This window comes from Panthera onca, chromosome B1 (assembly GCF_046562875.1).
Source record: "Panthera onca isolate mPanOnc1 chromosome B1, mPanOnc1 haplotype 2, whole genome shotgun sequence".
NCBI lineage: Eukaryota > Metazoa > Chordata > Mammalia > Carnivora > Felidae > Panthera > Panthera onca.
The window spans coordinates 60,578,977-60,598,496 of NC_138342.1; positions in this window are offsets into that span (position 1 = coordinate 60,578,977).

The window sequence follows — 19,520 nt, forward strand, 5'->3', positions numbered from 1 at the left end:
CTGCTCAGTTTCCAGTCCTTCAGGCTGAATGTCCCAGTTTGTGGAAAGTACTATCAGCCATCCTTTGATGTGCTGGATTCCTAGATGATTGGAAGGTCATTGATGAGTGATGCAGGAAACATTCCAGGTCTCCTAGGCCTGGATTCTGTGTTCCTTGGGGTCTTGTTATTCAGTGCACAGTCTGAGGAACAGCTGCCTCATCTGAGAGCTTGTTAGAAATGCGGTATTTCAAAAAATAAATATTTTGAAAAATATTCAAATATTTAAATACTTCAAATATTTTCAAAAATAAAAAAAGACTTAAAAAGTAAAAACTAAAAACTAATTAATTAATTAATTAAAACAAAGAAATGCAATATCCCAGGCCCCACTCAGGACCTTCTCCAAAGCTCAGTCAGAGTGGATTTTAATGAGATCTCCAGGTAATTGGTTTCCACATTAAAGTTTGAGAAGAATGATCTAGGGCATTCAGTGGAACCCATTCAGTTCAGTTTCTTCTAGGGTGTTTGACCACCTCCTATTTACCCAGTGGGTAAAAAGAGGGATTCCTGTCCTAAGGCTACAGGGGTGGCCAACCCACAACACCCAACACTGGATGCATGAGATCACAGTGCCTTAGTAGTCACACATATTCTGAGCCCAGAGGCAGGGAGGACACCACATGCTCCACAGGCCATACAAGTGTTGTGCTCAGGAACAGAATGAACAACCAAGGACTATGGGACATAAGCTTTGTAGTATCAAGAGAGCTGCTTCCCATGGGAGGATACAATTGGCTCATTTGAATAATTCTGTGGGCTGGCAGGGAACTGAAACCTGCTATCAGGGATATGTGGGAACTGTACCTTGTCCATTTGCTGCTAAGGGTTGTCTGTCTGACTTGGGGACCTTGCCTGCAGGACAGTGGGAGGGGAACTCGTGGTTAGGATATTCAAGAGTGCCCCTTGCCCTCCTGATTTCCCCAGATATCAGGGTAGCATAGAGAATAGGACTTTAATTTCAGGCATTGTACCACACGGAGAAGCCATCTTATAAAAACACTTACTAATATCAAACTATATGCGTGGAAACCACCAAACATAATGCCTGGACCATGGAAAATGCCCAATAAATAGATATCACTCTGCACCTCCTCTCTGTCTTTAGTCTGAGCCCTGTAGGAACCATAGTCTGGAATGATTCAGATTCTGCCAACATGATTTGAATGCCTACACATGCGAAGCACTATATTAATTGCTCTCATATACATGATCTTACAATATTCACCCCAACACTGTGACTCAGTTATTCTAATCCTTCCTTTAGGAGAGACCAGGAAATTGAAGAGAATTTTACCGAGTCTAAATGGACTGTGTTTATCATGTCTCATCACAGCATTTATCAACACAATCTGTAATCTGTTATAACAACACAATGAGAATCTAGCAATGCAATAGAACCTTCATAAATATACACATGCCAGCCACAATTTATGAGAAACCAGCAGTAGAAAAAGTTGAAATTATTTGGCTCCCTCAATAATACGAACAGTAGGGAAGATGGGCAGGTATAAAATGTTTTGGATTGATTTCCTGGTCTGATACAGATAAAGTCTGACAGTAACTAGAAGGTTACTTGAGAAACATGTAATTGAAAGAGACAGTCGAGGAGATATAGTAACTATCAATTTTTTTAGGTTATATAAGTCTGATCTGATTACTTTAGGTCATCAGGAGCAGTGCATCTAGACTATATTTTTTTTAGTCTCCAGAAGAAAGGCCCTCACTGCCTCATAGTTAGAGGCAATGTAGCATAGTCCTTAGGAGCACAGACTCTGAATCCAGACTCCCTAAATTCAAACCCAGATCCTCTGCTCTCTGGCTGTGGCACCTGGTGCCAGTGGTTTAACTTCTCTGTGCCTCATTTTCTATCTGCAGAACACGGATCTGCAGCTTTTCTTCACAGAGTTGCCGTGAAGACGAAATGAGGTAACACACACAAAGCACTTAGAACGGGGCCTGGTAAGAGTTAGCACTATTGAAGCAGAGGCTGTTATTACTATGAATCAGTGCTGTGTCCTCAACTCACATAAAGGGTCAATAAAATAAAGTGATCGTGTGAGATTCATCCAAATAAATGGAACAAAATAGCCCAGGAACAGACCTCAGTATATAAAAGAATTTAGTTTATGGTAAAGGAGACCATTTCAATCAGTAAAGAAAGACTGGGTTATTCAATAAATGTGTCAGAGGAATTGGATAAGTTGGTCTCCCATTACTTTGCCCTCCACCTGAACTCCATCATATGCTATTATTGTGATACTTTGAGTATTCATGATGACACTACATATTATCAATCACCAATGTCCCATTTCCCATTTCCCCCAGAAGAAAAAAATTATTCACGTATTCATCAAATAAGTAAGAATCTCAATCAGAGTCCATTTTAAGAGTTCGTTTCTGGGGTCTCTCCTGGTACGAGTTATATAATCCATCAGGTTGCTGGCAGCATACAGATGGCATATTCAAACAGGGTAATGAAGAAAAGGTAAGGGATTATTCACAAAAGTGTGGTGGAAATCAACAAGAATGGTTGAGCCACAGGGCTAGTACCAAGACTTTGAATGCCATGCCTAGACCTGAAGAGATGAAGCAGTTGCCAGAAAGCAGTGAAACCTTTAGTTACTGGACAGTCACGTGATAGGAGCTGTGTCTTTGGAAGGAGAACTCAGCCACTACCAACCTGAGCAGGGCAGGAGGGAGACATGGAAAGAAATACTTTACCTGTATCTCTTCTGACACCCTCTGAACTTCTGGAAGAATGGGAGCCTGGTTGATCCAGTAGATACATGTCAACCTTCAGGGGAGCAGAGAAGGGTAGAGAAAAGACTGAGCCTGAAAGAGTAAACAGAGAATAAGAGAATATCCAGCTTACCCAATAAGGAAGCAAATGTGTCAGTCCAAATAACTGGGGTAGAGGGGAATTGTCTTCTTAGTTTGCTGAAGTTTCCTAACCACCAGAGGACAAAGGCCTTGGATAGGATGAGATCTTTATCTGTTACACTGATAGGAAGGGTTCAATTTATAGTCACTATAAATGGTGCCAAAATTTAAAAGGATGCCACGTTACCTACATCTCCTAGATTTACTCATATCATTACTAATCTTCAAGATGGCTCATAATCTATAACCCCCATCCACATAGCTTGAACAGGAATGGTAAAGAGCCACAGGGCTAGTAACAAGACTTTGAACGCCATGACTTTTATCGGAATCTGATGTATGTAAATAATCATGAAGTATTGGAAAGAGAAATTAAGAAAATAATCCCCTTTACAATTGCATCAAAAGGAATAAAATACCTACGCATAAATTTAACCAAGGAGGTAAAAGAACTGTATACTAACAACCACAAGACATTGGTGGAAAATATTGGAGAAGATACAAATAAATGGAAAGATATTCCTTGCTCACAGATCGAAAGAATTAACATTGTTAAAATGTCCATACTACCCAAAGCAATCTACAGACTCAATGTGATTCCTATAAAATCTCCAATGGCATCTTCTACAGTAATAGGACAATCCTAAAATTCATATGAAACCACAAAAGACACCTAATAGCCAAAGAAATCTTGAGAATGAAGAATAAAACTGGAAGCATCACACTTCCTGATAACACAATATTACAAAGCTGTAGTAATCAAAATAGTACAGTTTTGGAATAAAAGCAGACACATAGATCCAAGGAACAAAATATACAGCCCAGAAACAAATCCATGCATATTATGGTCAATTAGTTTATGACAAAGGCATTAAGAATATACAATGAGGAAAGGATAGCCTTTTCAATAAATAGTATTGAGAAAAGTGAATAGCCATATGCAAAAGAATGAAACTGGACCACTTTCTTACACCATACACAAAAATCAACACAAAAATGGATTAAAGACTTGAATATAAGATCTGAAACCATAAGATTCAATGAAGAAAACACAGAGGGTCAGCTCCTTAACCCTGATCTTTTAAATGATTTTTTTTTGATTTAACACCAAAATCTAAATCAACGAAAGCAAAAATAAACAAGTGGTACTATACCAAACTAAAAAGTTGCTGTACAGCAAAGGAAACCACCAACAAAATGAAAAGGCAACCTATGGAAGAGGAGAAAATGTTTGCAAATCACATATGTGATAAAGAGTGTAAATCCAAAACATATAAAGAACTCATACAACCCAACAGAAAAGAAACAAAAAACAAAAAACAAAAAAGAAAACAAAAACAAAAACACAAAAAACAAAAAAACAAAATAGCAATTTTATTTTTTAAAAAATGGAGAGTGGGAAAAAAAAGAGGTTAGAGTGGAAGAGAACCAAAGCATAAGAGACTCTTAAAAACTGAGAACAGGGGCACCTGGGTGGCTCAGTCGGTTAAGCGTCCGACTTCGGCTCAGGTCATGATCTCACGGTCCGTGGGTTCGAGCCCCGCGTCGGGCTCTGTGCTGACAGCTCAGAGCCTGGAGCCTGTTTCAGATTCTGTGTCTCCCTCTTCCTCTGACCCTCCCCTGTTCATGCTCTGTCTCTCTCTGTCTCAAAAATAAATAAATGTTAAAAAAAATTAAAAAAAAAAACAGAACAAACTGAAGGTTGATGGGGGGTGGGAGGGAGGGGAGGGTGGGTGATGGGTATTGAGGAGGGCACCTTTTGGGATGAGCACTAGGTGTTGTATGGAAACCAACTTGACAATAAACTTCATATATATAAAAAAAAAAATGGAGAGTGGAACTGAATAGACATCTTTCCAAAGAAAACATACACATGGTCCACAGGTAACATGAAAAGGTGTTCAACATCACTAATCATTAGGGAAATGCACATCAAAACCACAATATCACCTCATACCTGTTGGAATAGCTATCATCAGAATGACAAAAGATAACAAGTGAGGCAGTGCAGAAAAGGGAATCCTTTTGCACTATTGGTGCAAATGTAAATTGGTGTAGCCCCAATGGAAAATAGTATGAAGATTCCTCAAAACATTTTAAATAGAAAGACCATATGATCCAGCAATCCCACTTATGGGTATAAGTTACCTGTGGTCAACCATGGTCTAGAAGCAGTTGATCCTCTTTCTGACTATCCCCAGAAGGTCAATGGTATCCTAAAGCTAAGTCACAACACACGCCATGCACCTCACTTCATCTCATCACATAGGCATTTTATCATCTCACATCACCACAAAGGTGAGTGTAAAAGAAGGGTGAGTGTAGTATAATAAGATATTTTGAGAGACAGGGAGAGGCCATGTTCACATAACCTTTATTACAGTATACTGTTACAACTGTTCTATTTTATTACTAGTTATTGTTCTTAATCTCTTACTGTGCCTAATTTATAAATTAAACTTTATCATAGATATATGTATAGGAAAAATATAGTATATATAGTATTCTAAGCAAAAAAAGGGGAGTTAATATGTGAGATGATGGGGGTGTTAATTAACTAGATGGGGGAATCCTTTCAAAATGTATATGAATATCAGATTATCATACTGCATACTTTAAATCTCTTATAATTTTAGTTGTGAATTATACCTCAATAAAGCTACAAGATAAAAGGTATTACTTAAAAAAGCAAAAAAAAAAAAAAAGTAAAACTTGTTTGGAAAGTGATGTATGACTGTTTCTTTCAGATTTGATATGGCACCTGAGAAAAAGCCAGGCTGAAGCCCTTTGAAACCTTGCCCAAAAGAGTATCATGTGGGTGTGATGGGTCTTACCAGAAATAGTTACAGTTAATTTTATGTGTCAAGTTGGCTAGGCTATAATGTCCAGATACTCCATCAAGCATCAGTCTAGATGTTTCTGTGAAGGTAGTTTTTAGATGGGTTTAACATTTAATTCTGTAGAAGCAGATTACTCTCCATAATGTGGGTGGGCCTCGTTCAATCAGGTGAAGGCCTTAAAAGCAAAGACTGAGGTTTCCCAAAAAAAGAAGGAATTCTCTTCAAGACTGAAACATAGAAACCCTGCCTGAGTTTCCACCCTGGATATTTCAGATTCAAGACCCTGGAGATTTCAGATAATATTCTTGCATGAATTTCCATCCTACCAGCCAGTTCTACCGATCTGCACTTGCCAGTCCCCACAATCACACGAGCCAATTCCTTAAAATAACGTTATCTCTGTCTCTCTTTCTGTTTATCAGTTGCCCCCTTCCTTTCCTCCCTTCTCTGTTCCTCTCCACTATACGTATATGTATGTATGTATGTATGTATATGTATACATATATTCCCTGTCTCACAGGACATGCATTCAAGAATTCTCAGAGGGGACCTCCAAAGGGGAAGAAAGAAAGAGAATATTAAACACCAACCAAGCATAAAGAATGCACAGCCATCTTGGGGCACCACAGTGGTTAAGTCGATTAAGCATCCAACTCTTGATTTCCACTCAAGTCATGATCTCACATTCGTGGGTTTGAGCCCTATGTCAGGCTCTGTGCTGGCAGTGCAGAGCCTGCTTGGAATCTTCTCTCTCTCCCTGCACCTCCCATGCTCGGATGCCCTCTCTCTCTCAAAATAAATAAGTAAAGTTTAAGAAATTTTTAATATAAATAAATAAATGCACAGCTATCTAACAACAATATCCGTCTTAGAAAAAGTTCTCTGTCCCTCTTTTCTCTCCTTCCTCTATCACCCCTCTCCCAACCACATCAATACAGGTAAGGATAGGAAACACAATTAGCAAAATAAAAAAGGAGGAATGAAGGCCCAACTGGGGAAAGGAGAGAGAGGGTGACCCATCCCCATCCCCACTTTTCCGCCTGAAGAAAACTACCAACCAGAAGGACAGAAACATCTTAACTTTAATTTTTTTAATGTTTTCATTTATTTTTGAGAGAGAGGGAGAGAGAAGGAGGAACAGAGAGAGCGGGAGACACAGAATCCAAAGCAGGCTCCGGGCTCTGAGCTGTCAGCACAGAGCCCGAAGAGGGCCTCAAATTCATGAACTGCAAGATCATGACCTGAGCCGAATCAGACAATTAACCATTTGAGCCACCCAGGTGCCCCAGCAACATCTTAACTTTAAATGAAGTTCAGAGTTTGGGTCATTACTTGGGATGGATATCTTAATTTCTGAATTGAAACTGAGGTTGTAACTATACAATTATTTTTATCATTACTATGGAAAGTAAACTGGGAAAGGAAATACTTCTTCCATTGGATATATGTGAAACAGATCGTGGGAAATAAAAAATAAATATGCTTTTTGAATATATCCCAAGAGTCCTGCCTATTCAAGATACCAGTTACACAAGTATTTCTTTTTGTGATTAAAAATCAGCCACTATTACATTTTTAATATCAATTTAATGAATATTTTCATATTTCTTTTAAATCCTAATTAAACACATTGTCTGTTATACCACCTAATAATGTCTTTTATATGTGGACTTAGGTGATAAATTCTGCAAAGAATAATTTGATCCTCCTAAAGTTAGATTTTCCAGAAAATATATATATTTTACAATAAAAATTAGATTAACTTTTTTCCAACTGATACTTATCGCCAACCTACCACACGGATGGTACCTGGATGTGTGCTCATGCTAACAAAGTGGACCCTTCTCCTGCTGGCTGGAGTCACTGACTGGTATAGGAGACAGTTACTACATAAAAAATACGAAATTATATATTTTGATAAGGATTATAAGGGAAAGTATTATGTGAGAATATAAGAGAGGATGGCAATTTAGATCAGTAAGTTTAGGAACTGTCCTTCTGAGGAAGTGACAATTAAGCCTAGACCCGGAGGAAGAAGAATTGATTAGCTCTATAGAGAGCAGGAGGAAAGCATCCTGGCAGACAGAAAGCATGCCTCATCAAGAGGTGGGAAAGTCCTTGGTATGTTGAAGAAAATGTGGCAGTGGGTAGCGTGAAAGGCAAGTGCTGGAGAAGCAATCTGGGGAAATAGTGATTATGCAGGGCTTTGTAGGACACATTAAGAATTTTGAAATGTAATTGTACTGGGGCGCCTGTATGGCTCAGTCGGGTTAGCATCCGACTTCAGCTCAGCTCATGATTTCATGGTTCATGAGTTCGAGCCCCACGTCAGGCTCACTGCTGTCAGTGTGCAGCCTGATTCAGAACCTCTGTCCCCCTCTCTTTCTGCCCCTAACTCTTCACGCTCGCTCTCTCTCTCAAAAATAAATTTTAAAAAATTAAAAAAAAAAGACTTTTGGATTGTATCATAAGTTCAGTGGGAAACCATGAAAGGATTTTAATAAGGGAAAAGACATAGTTTTGTGTATGATTTTTAAGTGTATTAATTTATTTTGAGACAGAGAGAGAGAGAGAGAGAGAGATGGGGGGGGGGGTGCAGAGAAAGAAGAAGAAACAATCCCAAGCAGGCTCCATGCTGTCAATGCAGAACCGGTTGTGGGGCTTGAACTCATGAACCATGAGATCATGACCTGAGTGAAGTCAGATGCTTAACCAACTGAGCCAGCCAGGTGCCCCAGTTTTATGTATGACTTTTAAGTGCTCATGTTGGCTGCAGCATAGGGGACGGATTCAAGGTGGGCCAGAATAAGAGGGAAGACCCCTGGATGGCTAGTGCAAGGCTCCAGGAAGGCAACAGTGGCTGGTGGGGTGGAGAAGACTGGTGGGTTTGAGTTTTAGTTGGCCAGGCTAAGTGGCGTGTTGGATGTGGAGAGTGAGTGGTGGGAAGGAGACACTGAGGGTGACTCCCAACCTATAAAGGTTTTTGTGTCCCCTTCACTGCCCTCAGCCCTCATCCACCTCTCAATGCATCCTCACCTCCAACCTGTCATCCACGTGGCATTTGTGTTCAGCAAAAATGCTGTGACACAAAAGGACAGCCTCTTCTTCCTTCCCTGGAGTTTGGTCAGACATCTGACATCCGCACTGAGAAAGTGGAAAACTGAAGGAGAAAGCACAGACCATGTGACCAAAAACACTGATAAGGAACTTAACCATTTGGCTTATGACAAGTTGACAAGCCACAACTCCAGGCCCTAATGACAGCCTGTATCAATGCATATTCTTTTTGACAACTGCAGTTACAACAAAAATTCATCACCCAAATATTAACATAATATTAAATTTTAAATCATATTTAAAAATTAAATGCTAATGATTCTAATTTATCACGCAAACATTAAATAATAATGATAGCCATTTGTCCTAGAAACATAATGGTCTCTAGCTTTAACTATTTCTAAAGTTATTCTGCCCATTCTATCACTGTTCTCTGGTCCAAACTCAGATGATGCCCTAGTGCCAGAAATTGCACCAACCCATAAATCAGACAGACAAGTACAACAGACTGTCTTTGTAATGGGTTCTGAAGCATGCCAGAGAAGCCTGTATTATAGCTAGAGTAAACTTTAAATTGCTGTTTTAAAAGAGAAAACAAAGCTCGGAAAAATGACTCCTGGGTATCTGGCAGAAGCAACCAGGAGGAAAGATGGAGTTAGCATTTACTAAGCACCAACCAAAAGGGGGCTGATTAAAAAGGGATAAGCAAGTTTCAAACATGTTGAGTTTGAGATGCTTCGTGAGATGCCTGGGTGGGGCGATCAAGTTGGCATCTGTACATAAGGAGCTGAAGTTTGGAATAAAGATCCAAGCTGGAGATAGAAAACAAGTTGAAACTGTGGGAATGTAATTTACATGTAAAACCTTGTTAGAGTACACAATTTCCAAACAAAGTAAGGGTAGAGTGAGCCAAAAGAAAGACCAGGTCTCAATCCCGGGGAACTCATACACTGAGAAGCAGAGCTGAGAGAAGGTGCAGAAGACAATGAGTGGTGGTGACTGACAGATGAAAAACAGGATTGGTGGTGTCATGATATCCAACAAGAAAACAATTTGCTCCCCATTTGTTTTTAGGTTCTCAATTGTGGTAGCTAACTCGCCCCTCATTTGGCATGTTCTGGGTACTAATCTTTCTCCACTTTCTGCTACCCTATAAAATATTCATGCTGCACTAACTGTCTGCTCACTCTCAGGTTGTGTTGCAGGCAAGGTGAATTATGTTGGGCCTTTGTTCTGGAAAACAAATGAAGGTAAGACCCAAGGGGCTGCCAGGTGGTCTAAGAGAAAACTTATAGTCATAAAATCTGCTTTCAAATAGCCTCCATACACAGACCCCAAAATATAACCTTCTCCTTGATTGAGGAGTTGATGCAGGAGAAGGGCTAAAAGAGAGATGTTAGAAAACAAAGAATAAAATATAAGAAAAAGAGAGAGAGAGAGAAAATTGCTTTAGAGGGATATCTCTTCTACCAGATTTTCATCATTAAAATCTCCACCAGGTTTTCAAATCTTTAGGTACAGCAATGGCTAATTTGGAAAATAATGATCACAGTCGCATCACTATGCTGTACAACTGGAACTAAGGTAACATTGTGTGTCAACTATACTTTAATTAAAAAATAAAAATAATGATTTCAATTTGGCAAACAACCTAAGGTCAGTGAAGGAATTTAGAAGGCCTCCACTTGCTGCAGGGAAACTTAGAAAAGGGGAAACTATCAGTTCAAGATTCCCCTTTGCTTTAAAAAGAAAACTAAACTAGGTGCCTTGGTGGCTCACTCTGTTGAGTGTCCTACTCTTGATCTCAGCTCAGGTCATCATCTCACAGATGTGGGATCAAGCCCTGCATCAGGCTCTGTGCTGAGCATGGAGCCTGCTTGAGAGTCTCTCTTTCTGCCCCTCCCCTGCTTTAGCGTGCTCTCTCTCTCTCTCTCTCTCTCTCTGAGAAAAAGAGAGAGACAGAGAGAGGGAGAGAACTAGACCATTCAAATCATTTCCAGAAAGGCCTTAAATTTTTTCCAAAGGCAAGAAAATTGTACTGACTTGAATGTTTAAGTGATATTCTTGTAGTTAGTATGCTGACAACAGGTCAAAGATATTGTACAGTTGAATTATGATGTGAAATATGCATCACTAATAATTGTTGGAGGCTTATATGCACAATATTTATATACATTTTATAGACTCAGGAAAGTAATTTCAAATATTTTAGATGTCTTTATTGTTATATTTTTTTCTTTTTGACATCAAAGATTATATCTATGGTTTATTTCATTGTACATCTTAAATCGGGAATTCAACTCCAGATTATAACACTGTTGCTCTTAAAAAAAAAAAAGCAGTTAATAATATGGACTTTAGGATTAGCTGTATACTTGGGACTAGTTTCTACAACTCACTAGATAGATGATGTTGAGCCAGTTACCCAGCCTCTCTAAGCCTTAAAATCTGCATCTGTAAGATGGGTATGTAAAATAGTACCTCATGGAACTGTTTCAAGGATCAAATGAGGAAAAGCAAACGACACACTCCGCTACTTAATTTATGTTCCTAATCACAACTTTTTACTGCCTTTCTAGTATATACCTTTATAAAATGATCCTTTGTGCAAAAGTTATACATTCCCTTGGAGACCTCACATTGCGTTGGTCAAGAAAGTAGGGCATACAGTATTGTCATAGCTGATATCAAATAGAGTTCTGATATTAATCATTGGAGGATATATTGGAAAAGCACTGGTTATTCAGGTAAAGTAAATCCTTCAGATTTCTGGGTAGGAACATGAGCAAAAAGAAAGTTAACATGGTGTTGATAGTCACTCTGAAGGCCAAGAACACTCTCCCCTCCCCAGCTTTGCATTACTGGACATGGAGAAAAAGTATGCCCTCCTTTCTTTTCCTTTTTTTAAATATTTTTAGTCAGTAACATATCTTTGAAAGGTGATAGAGGAAGCCCTGAGCAGCACAAGAGAGTATATATGGGCATCATTATCGGAATGTGATGATAGCAAATATATGGCCATATACATAGATTAGGAAAAAGAAAAAAAAAGATAATTCAGTTTAAGTCCAGGAGTTTTACCAAAAAATCTGAACATTTTACTAGTTTAGTTTTAAAGATGAGTAAGTTAAGACTCAAAAAGATTAAGCAACCTTTGCAAGACATTTAATCAGTAAGCAATATAATTGACATTTCTACCTAAGTATTTCTCATCTTGGCACAAGGAAGGAGACCCCCCCCCCCAATTCTTCACCATCCCTTTAGCCACATCCTTTGCATGTAACTTCATAGATCCTCCCATTATGTGGATGAAGTATATTTTCCCACCCCTTCCCATTGGGTTCAGCCATATGACTTGTGCCCAATAGAGCAAAAGGGAAGTAACTATACACCAAGCTCCTCGGAGGCTTTGCTTATTTACCACTTGCTTTGTTGGACCTCCATGAGTAGTACATATCCAGCCTCACTGGTCCCAAGAGGAGGACAAGATACACATAGAGCAGAGTCCAGCCAAGCCTAATCTCCCACCAACCCAGAGTTGGTTTGTAGACATAGGAGCTACAATATTAAATGATTGCCATTGCTGGCCACTGAACTTGGAGGTCATTTGATTTGCAGCAATAGCTACCCAATGCAAATGCTACCAACAGACTGAGCTTGACATTATTCATGTCACTCTCATGAAAAAGTTGTTCTGTAGTTACAAGGATGGTAACACAGAAGATCAACTACAAATGCCATCTTTGAGAAAGTTATTAAAGGTATTGCTGAAAAGTCAAAAAGGTTCAGTGGGATTTTTGATGCCTTATATATAAAGAGAAGAAAATCTGTTTCTGATTTTCCCGGACTGAGGCGTACTGTCTGCTCCATCAACACTTCCAAAGTCCAACCAGCCCACTCACGGATGGCTTTCCTGAAAGTTCCATCTTTTATTTTATCTTCCTCTGAGCCACTTATGACTTTCAATTCCAATTTTCTGAAGCAGACTAGGTCTTCATTATTTATGGGAGCCTGTTATTTATGAAGCAGTCTCTTGAACATAGATGTCACCTCCAAAGTATTAAATAATAATTGTGGTAGCTTTCCATCAGTAGCATTCTGAGCCAGATGCAAAGCTATTTATTCAAAGTGAAGCCTATGTCATTAATCAACAAGTCCCCAAATGACTGTCTCCTTCTATGTTCACCCTTCTCTATCATCCCTTGTGTAGTCTACTTTTTCAGGTTTACGATAAAACTGCAGTGAAAAATTAGGATGATAATCTCTGGGGGGATAAAAAGTACTGGTGCTCTTCCTTAGAAAAACTACTGTAAGATGGTAAATAGTTAATCATCAGGTGTATGATTATTTTTCTTAATTTAACTTGCTATGCAAATTTCCATATATGTATGTAGATAAATGCATTGATTTGTTTTGCTATTCCTAATAGATTGTGAGATTCTTAAGGATAAGACTATGTATGACTTCTCCCTCTCTTGTGGCCCTAGTGTCTATCAGTGCCATGAACATAATAGATGTTCAACGAACATTTGGTAAATGAATGAATAAATCCTCATTCTGTATTGCTCAATGTTCTACAGAAGCACTTCTCTTCAGTCATGCTTACCAAATGAAATACTCTGCAAAAGCACGGTGCCGGACTCACAGGGGCTGCTATGTTTGTTAAATATATTTCTTACCCTCAGGGCAGCACAGCGCTCTGAGAGAGGTAAGGGCCAACAGCTGTGTTAAAATTACTAACCTTCAGGCAGAAGTACCAGAAAATATTACTTTCCATGTGTCCCCATTAGCTGCAAAATTAGCAACTCTCTGACGGTGCAGAAGTCCCTTCTTTTACCACCATTTTCTCTCCCTCCTTTGCCCTAATCCGCCTCTTGATCATACACAAAAATCAGGAGTTGTTTGGATAATATTTATGTGTATAACTTTTTCACTCAACAATTTGGCTCTGAGGGTGATCCTCACAAAATAAATGAAGAAAACCCATGTGAGTTCTCTCTGGATCACTGTTACCTATATCTATGTATGTTCTTAGGTCCATCTAAAAGAGTGACTCCTGAAGGCCCTTTCAGGCACCCTTTGCTAGGACAGCTTCAGTCACCTCCTGCTCTCACTCTTTCTGGCTACCCTCATTCTGTTCTATGTCCCATACTGCACCAGAGTGATCGTTCTAAAATGCACTTATTCCTCTGTTTGAGAACTAAAATAGATCACATTTCCAAGAGCAGTGGTTGTTAACTTTTTATAGAGGACTCTTCGTGCCCCACCAAAATATCCATGTGCATAAATCCACTAGCCATCACATGCAGTTTTAGATGTTCCTTGGATCCCAGGATTAAGACCTTGGAGCCCAGGGAGATAGTTCTGCTCCTACACAGAACATCCAAGGTCCTCCACAGTCTTCCCAAACTATGTTTCTAAGCCATCACATCTTCCCGAATTCTCCTGACAAAATTCCAGATAGATTTATCACCAGAATGCCTTTCCCATTTACATTTCCCAGTTAGGAAACTGAAGTCAGAAGCTCTGGATTCCAAGTGGCTAAGGGACTTCATAAATCACACTCTGAAGTTCACTTTCCACATGCAAAAGCTGTCAGAGCTGGTTTAGATCTGCATTTCCCAGAGTGTGATACACAAACCACTGGTTTTAGATGATACACGGTTACTTTTTATTAGAAGAATTGTGTGTTTGCAGAGAGCAGATTAGTGGTTTCCAGAGGTGGGGTTTGGGGGGGTGTGTGTGAAAGAAACAGGTGAAAGAGGTCTAAAGGTACAAACCTCCAGTTATAAAATCAGTAAGTCATGAAGATACAATGTATATAGCATGGTGACTATAGTTAATAATCCTGTATTATATATTGAAAGCTTCCAAGAGAGTAGATCTTTAAAGTTCTCATCACAAGGGGAAAAAGTGTGTAACTATGTGTAGTGATGGATGTTAACTAGACATATTCTGGTAATCATTTCATAACATAAACATATCAAATATATTATTATGTTGTATACCTGAAACTCATATAATGTTATCTGACAATTATAGCACAATATAAACTTTAAAAATTATTTCAAAAAGAATAGTGCATTTATTTTAATGCAATTTGGGGACATACATTTATTTATAAATTCTGTATTTTTAAATTTGTAATATAAATTTAATGTCATATCTAAACTATAATGTACAGATATTATTACACAGGACAAAAATAAGTGTTAAAAATAAGTTTATCTGAAATCTATTTAAATACATACAAAATACATAATAGGTGATATAAAGACACTGCACAAATTAACAAGATCATAGGCAAATCTGAAGATTGAGGGGCACTGGACCAATTGATCTCCAAAGCTCATCTCAGCTATCAGCCATGATAGTTCCTTAGACCCTTCAAAGAGAACTTGGCCCCAGAGCTGAACATAAGCTACTCTCTCCAAACCAATAAGGAAGATCAAAGAGCTGCCTGTTTATTCTCAACAAGAAAAAAGGGTGAATTAAAACAACAACAACAACAACAAGCAAGACATTTTCCATTTTTAGATGGAGTCAAAGTGATTTTACATGAGTTGCCCAAAATCTATCAGAAGAGTATTTCCGGGAACAGAACACAGATCTTGCTCCCTTGGGACTGACATGGACAGTTTTGTTGGGACCAACCAATGGCAGAGTTATGACTCAAAACATAAATGAGCACAAATTTCTTTCTTAATGACTAACATATACACATTCAGATTCAGATAGAAACTGCAGCTGCTCCCTCCAACTACTCCAAGTTTGATGAACAGATGGCCGGCTTCCTCTGGGAATGGAAAGATTTAGGGCTGCCTCATAGATAGAAATTGCATAGAGTTAGAACAACAGGAGCAGTGGGTGTTAGAACTACAAATGCATTTAAGAACTGTGACAAAAATGGTCTGGGTCCTATGTGCTGTACATTATTCATGGCTGTGGTTGTTTTATATTTAAAATATTGATGATTCAGAGGCCAAGAACCATCCCACCTGTATATACATACATACATACATACACACATACATACATAATGACTACCGCACCCAAAGAGATGAAAGTTTCTTCTGGATTATATTTCCCCCCCTAATTTAAACATAATCATCCTAACATCTTCATCTTTACATAAAACTAGGTTCTAGGAACTGGAAGCTGTTTCCTTCTTCAATGGCAGTCCAAACAATTGTTTTGTTATATGATGTTATCCCATAATGTAAAATCGAACCAAAGAGAGAAAGAGAGAATTGCTGTTTTATAGGCATAGAGTTTCAGTTTTCAAGGATGAAAAAGTTCTGGAAATCTGTTGCACAACAATACAAATCTACTCAACACTACTGAATTGTACACTTAAAAATCATGTTAATTTTTTAAAGATCACGCAAACTAGGAAGTGTTGGATGTAAATTCTGAAGAACCTCTAACAATTGTGGATTGAATTAAACCCTGAAAGAGCAAAAGAAAGGGAAGTAAAGAAAGTATGTGGTATACATTTAAAGATGCCTCTAGCTAATGCCCCTTAGAGAGAAGCCCATTGAGAGGAACATAAGGCAGCTAATGCTTAGCAATGAGTAATAGAAATTGTCAGGAGAAACAAAGGAACCCCTTTCAAGGGTTGTAAAGAATCACATACCAAGAAAGTCTACTTATATGAGAGGATGGCTTTGATAGTAAAATATGGACCAGATGATAGTAGCCTTAGTGGAGGGATAATGAACAAGGTGGAAAGGTACAAATGAGGTCATTTAACCACAAGTTCAATGATAGCACCGAGGGCTCATCCCTTCTAGCCCTCACTATCTCCTTCCTCTTCACCCAATTCCTTATCATTTGTAGTTCTCATTTCTAAGAAAAAACCAAGGCATAATTGTTAATGAGTTGAGAGTCAGAAACCTTAGATTCTGGCCTTTTCAACTGTGATTAACCAGTGGTTCCCTTTGACAGCTCTTTCTCTCCATCTCCTCATCTCTGAAGTGAGAGCCGGACACCCTCGGGTCTAGAATCTCTTCCTGCATCAATAGGCACTCACTGGCAAGATGAAGAACATTAGCAAAGCTTGTTGTAATATTCGGTTCTCTGCCTCACCCCCTCTACCTGAATAACATGCCACCTGACACTTTGTAGGGAAGAGATCCCGAAGTTATACCTGGGGGGGAGATGGACCTATTAAGTGTTGCCTGGGTTTTAGGCATTGAGAAAAAAATGAAGCTTGGAAAATAATATAGCTTAAATATTATAGATAACCTGGTGAAAAGGGAGCAATAGAAAAAATGTAGACACCTCAGTACAAAGAACTCTTAAAACTCAATAGTAAGAAAACAAAAAACCCAATTTAAAAAAAAAAAAGGACTCAAAGACTTTAGCAGATGCCTCACCATAAAAGACACACAGATGGCAAATAAGCATATGAAAAGATGCTCCACCTTGGATGTCATGAAGGAAATGCAAATCAAAACAACAAAGAGATATCACTACACATCTATTAGAATGGCCAAAATCTGGAAGACTGACACCAAATGCTGGTGGGGATGCACAATGGTACAGCCACTATGGAAGACAGTTTGGCAATTTATTACAAAATAAACATTCCTTTACCACACAACCCAGCAATCCCACTCTTTGGTATTTATCCAAAGGAGTTGAAAATGTATGTCCACACAAAAACCTGTGCACAGATGTTTATAATAGCTTTATTCATAATTGCCAAAACTTGGCAGGAACTAGGATGTCCTTCAGTAGGTGAACAGATAAACAAACTGTGATAGATCCAAACAATGGAATATTCTTCAGCATTAAAAATAAATGAGCTCTCGGGATGCCTGGGTGGCTCAATTGGTTGAGTGTCCAACTTCAGCTCAGGCCATGATCTCACAGTCGGTGGGTTCGAGCCCCATGTTGGGCTTTGCACTGGCAGCTTGGAGCCTGCTTCAGATTCTGTCTCTGTCTCTCTCTGTCTTTCTCTGTCTCTGTCTCTCTCTCTCTCTCTCTGCCCCTCCCCCACTCATGCTCTCTTTCTCTCTCAAGAATAAACATTTAAAAAGTCTTTAAAAAATTAAAATTAAAAATAAATGAACTATCAAGCCATTAGAAGATATGTAGGAACCTTAAATGCATATTGCTAAGTGAAATAAGCCACTCTGACAATGCTACATACTATAGAGAAAGGCAAAACTATGGAGACAGTAAAAAGATCAGTGGTTGCCAGAGGTTGGAGATGTACAGAGAAACAAATAGGTAGAGCACAGGATCGTTAGAGCAATGAAAATACTCTGTATGATACTACAACAGTAGATACATGTCATTATACATTTGTCCAAACCCTTAGGATATACAATACTAAAAGTAAATCATATTATAAACTGTGGACTTTGAGTGCTAAGGATGTATCAATGTAGGTTCATCAGTTGTAATAAATGTGCCCATCTGGTGGGAGATGTTGATAATGTGGGGAGGTTATGCATGTGGGGGAGCAGGAGGTATACGGGAAATCTCTGTACTTCTGCTGGTTGCTGTGAACCTAAAACTGCTCTTAAAAAAATTGTCTTAGTGGCACCTGCATGGCTCAGTTGGTTAAGTGACCGACTCTTGATTTCAGCTCAGGTCATGATCTCACAGTTCGTGAGATCAAGCCTTGCATCAGGCTCTGCACAGACAGCATGGAGCCTGCTTGGCATTCTCTCTCTCTCTCTGTCTCTCTCTCTCTCTCTCTCTCTCTCCCTCTCTCTCTCTCTGACCTTTCCCCACTTATGCTTGCTCTCTCTCAAGAATATATTAATTTTAAATTTGTCCTAATAAAATTTTTAAAGAATAAATGAACAAGGTTACCTTTGAAAACTAATAAACGTGATCATTATGGTGAACAGAAAAGTAGACATATTTGAAAATGGAAGAGTCTAGGAGCCACAATATGGTCCTAAATTGGAGGGAATGAAGTCATTTAACAGAAGTATCATAGGTAGAGCTATCTTAACTGACATATAACCCAAGACAACAAATGGCAAGCAGAACAAGGTAAGACAAATTGATATTTCTTAGGAAACTTGGAGCAAATTCTTTTTAAAAACATTCAAGACATAACATTACAGAGTTTATAAGATCTGGCTCTCTCAATAGATTAGATATCTTGAGTCAGGAAATCAGTATAATCACTAACAAATTAAGATCATTACTCTATCCCTTCTTTTTAATTGCTATTAAGTTATTTTTATTATATTCTAAAACTCAAGAAATTTTAAATGTTTTAGTTGCATTTGGCTTGTAGCCAAATTTACAGCAATTATTTCTTCTTCTGTTGTTAGCTTATTTTGGTGTTTCCTCTTAGTCTTCCTATTCTTGACCTCCTCCTTTTGATCTATTTCTCAGTCAGTTAGAGAATATAGTCAAGTAAGTTTCTCAAGAAAGATATGCAAATGAAATAGCTTTGGAGTCCATGGACATCACAGAGAGTCATTTTGTGGTCTTTATATACAAAAGAGATCCTGACTGGATGTTTCTTCTTTGATCACAATATTTTCTCCCAAAATTCTGTAGCTGCCCTCATTATGCCTTAGCATTTTGGGTCTCCAAAGAAAATCACCTGAGAAAGGCATCATTTTTGTTCCCTTTGTTTGTATAGTGTTTTGTCCACTTTGTTGCTTGAGAAGTTTTTTCCCCAGTCCTTTATAATCCATGAAAATTGAGAGAATGTGGCTACTTACAT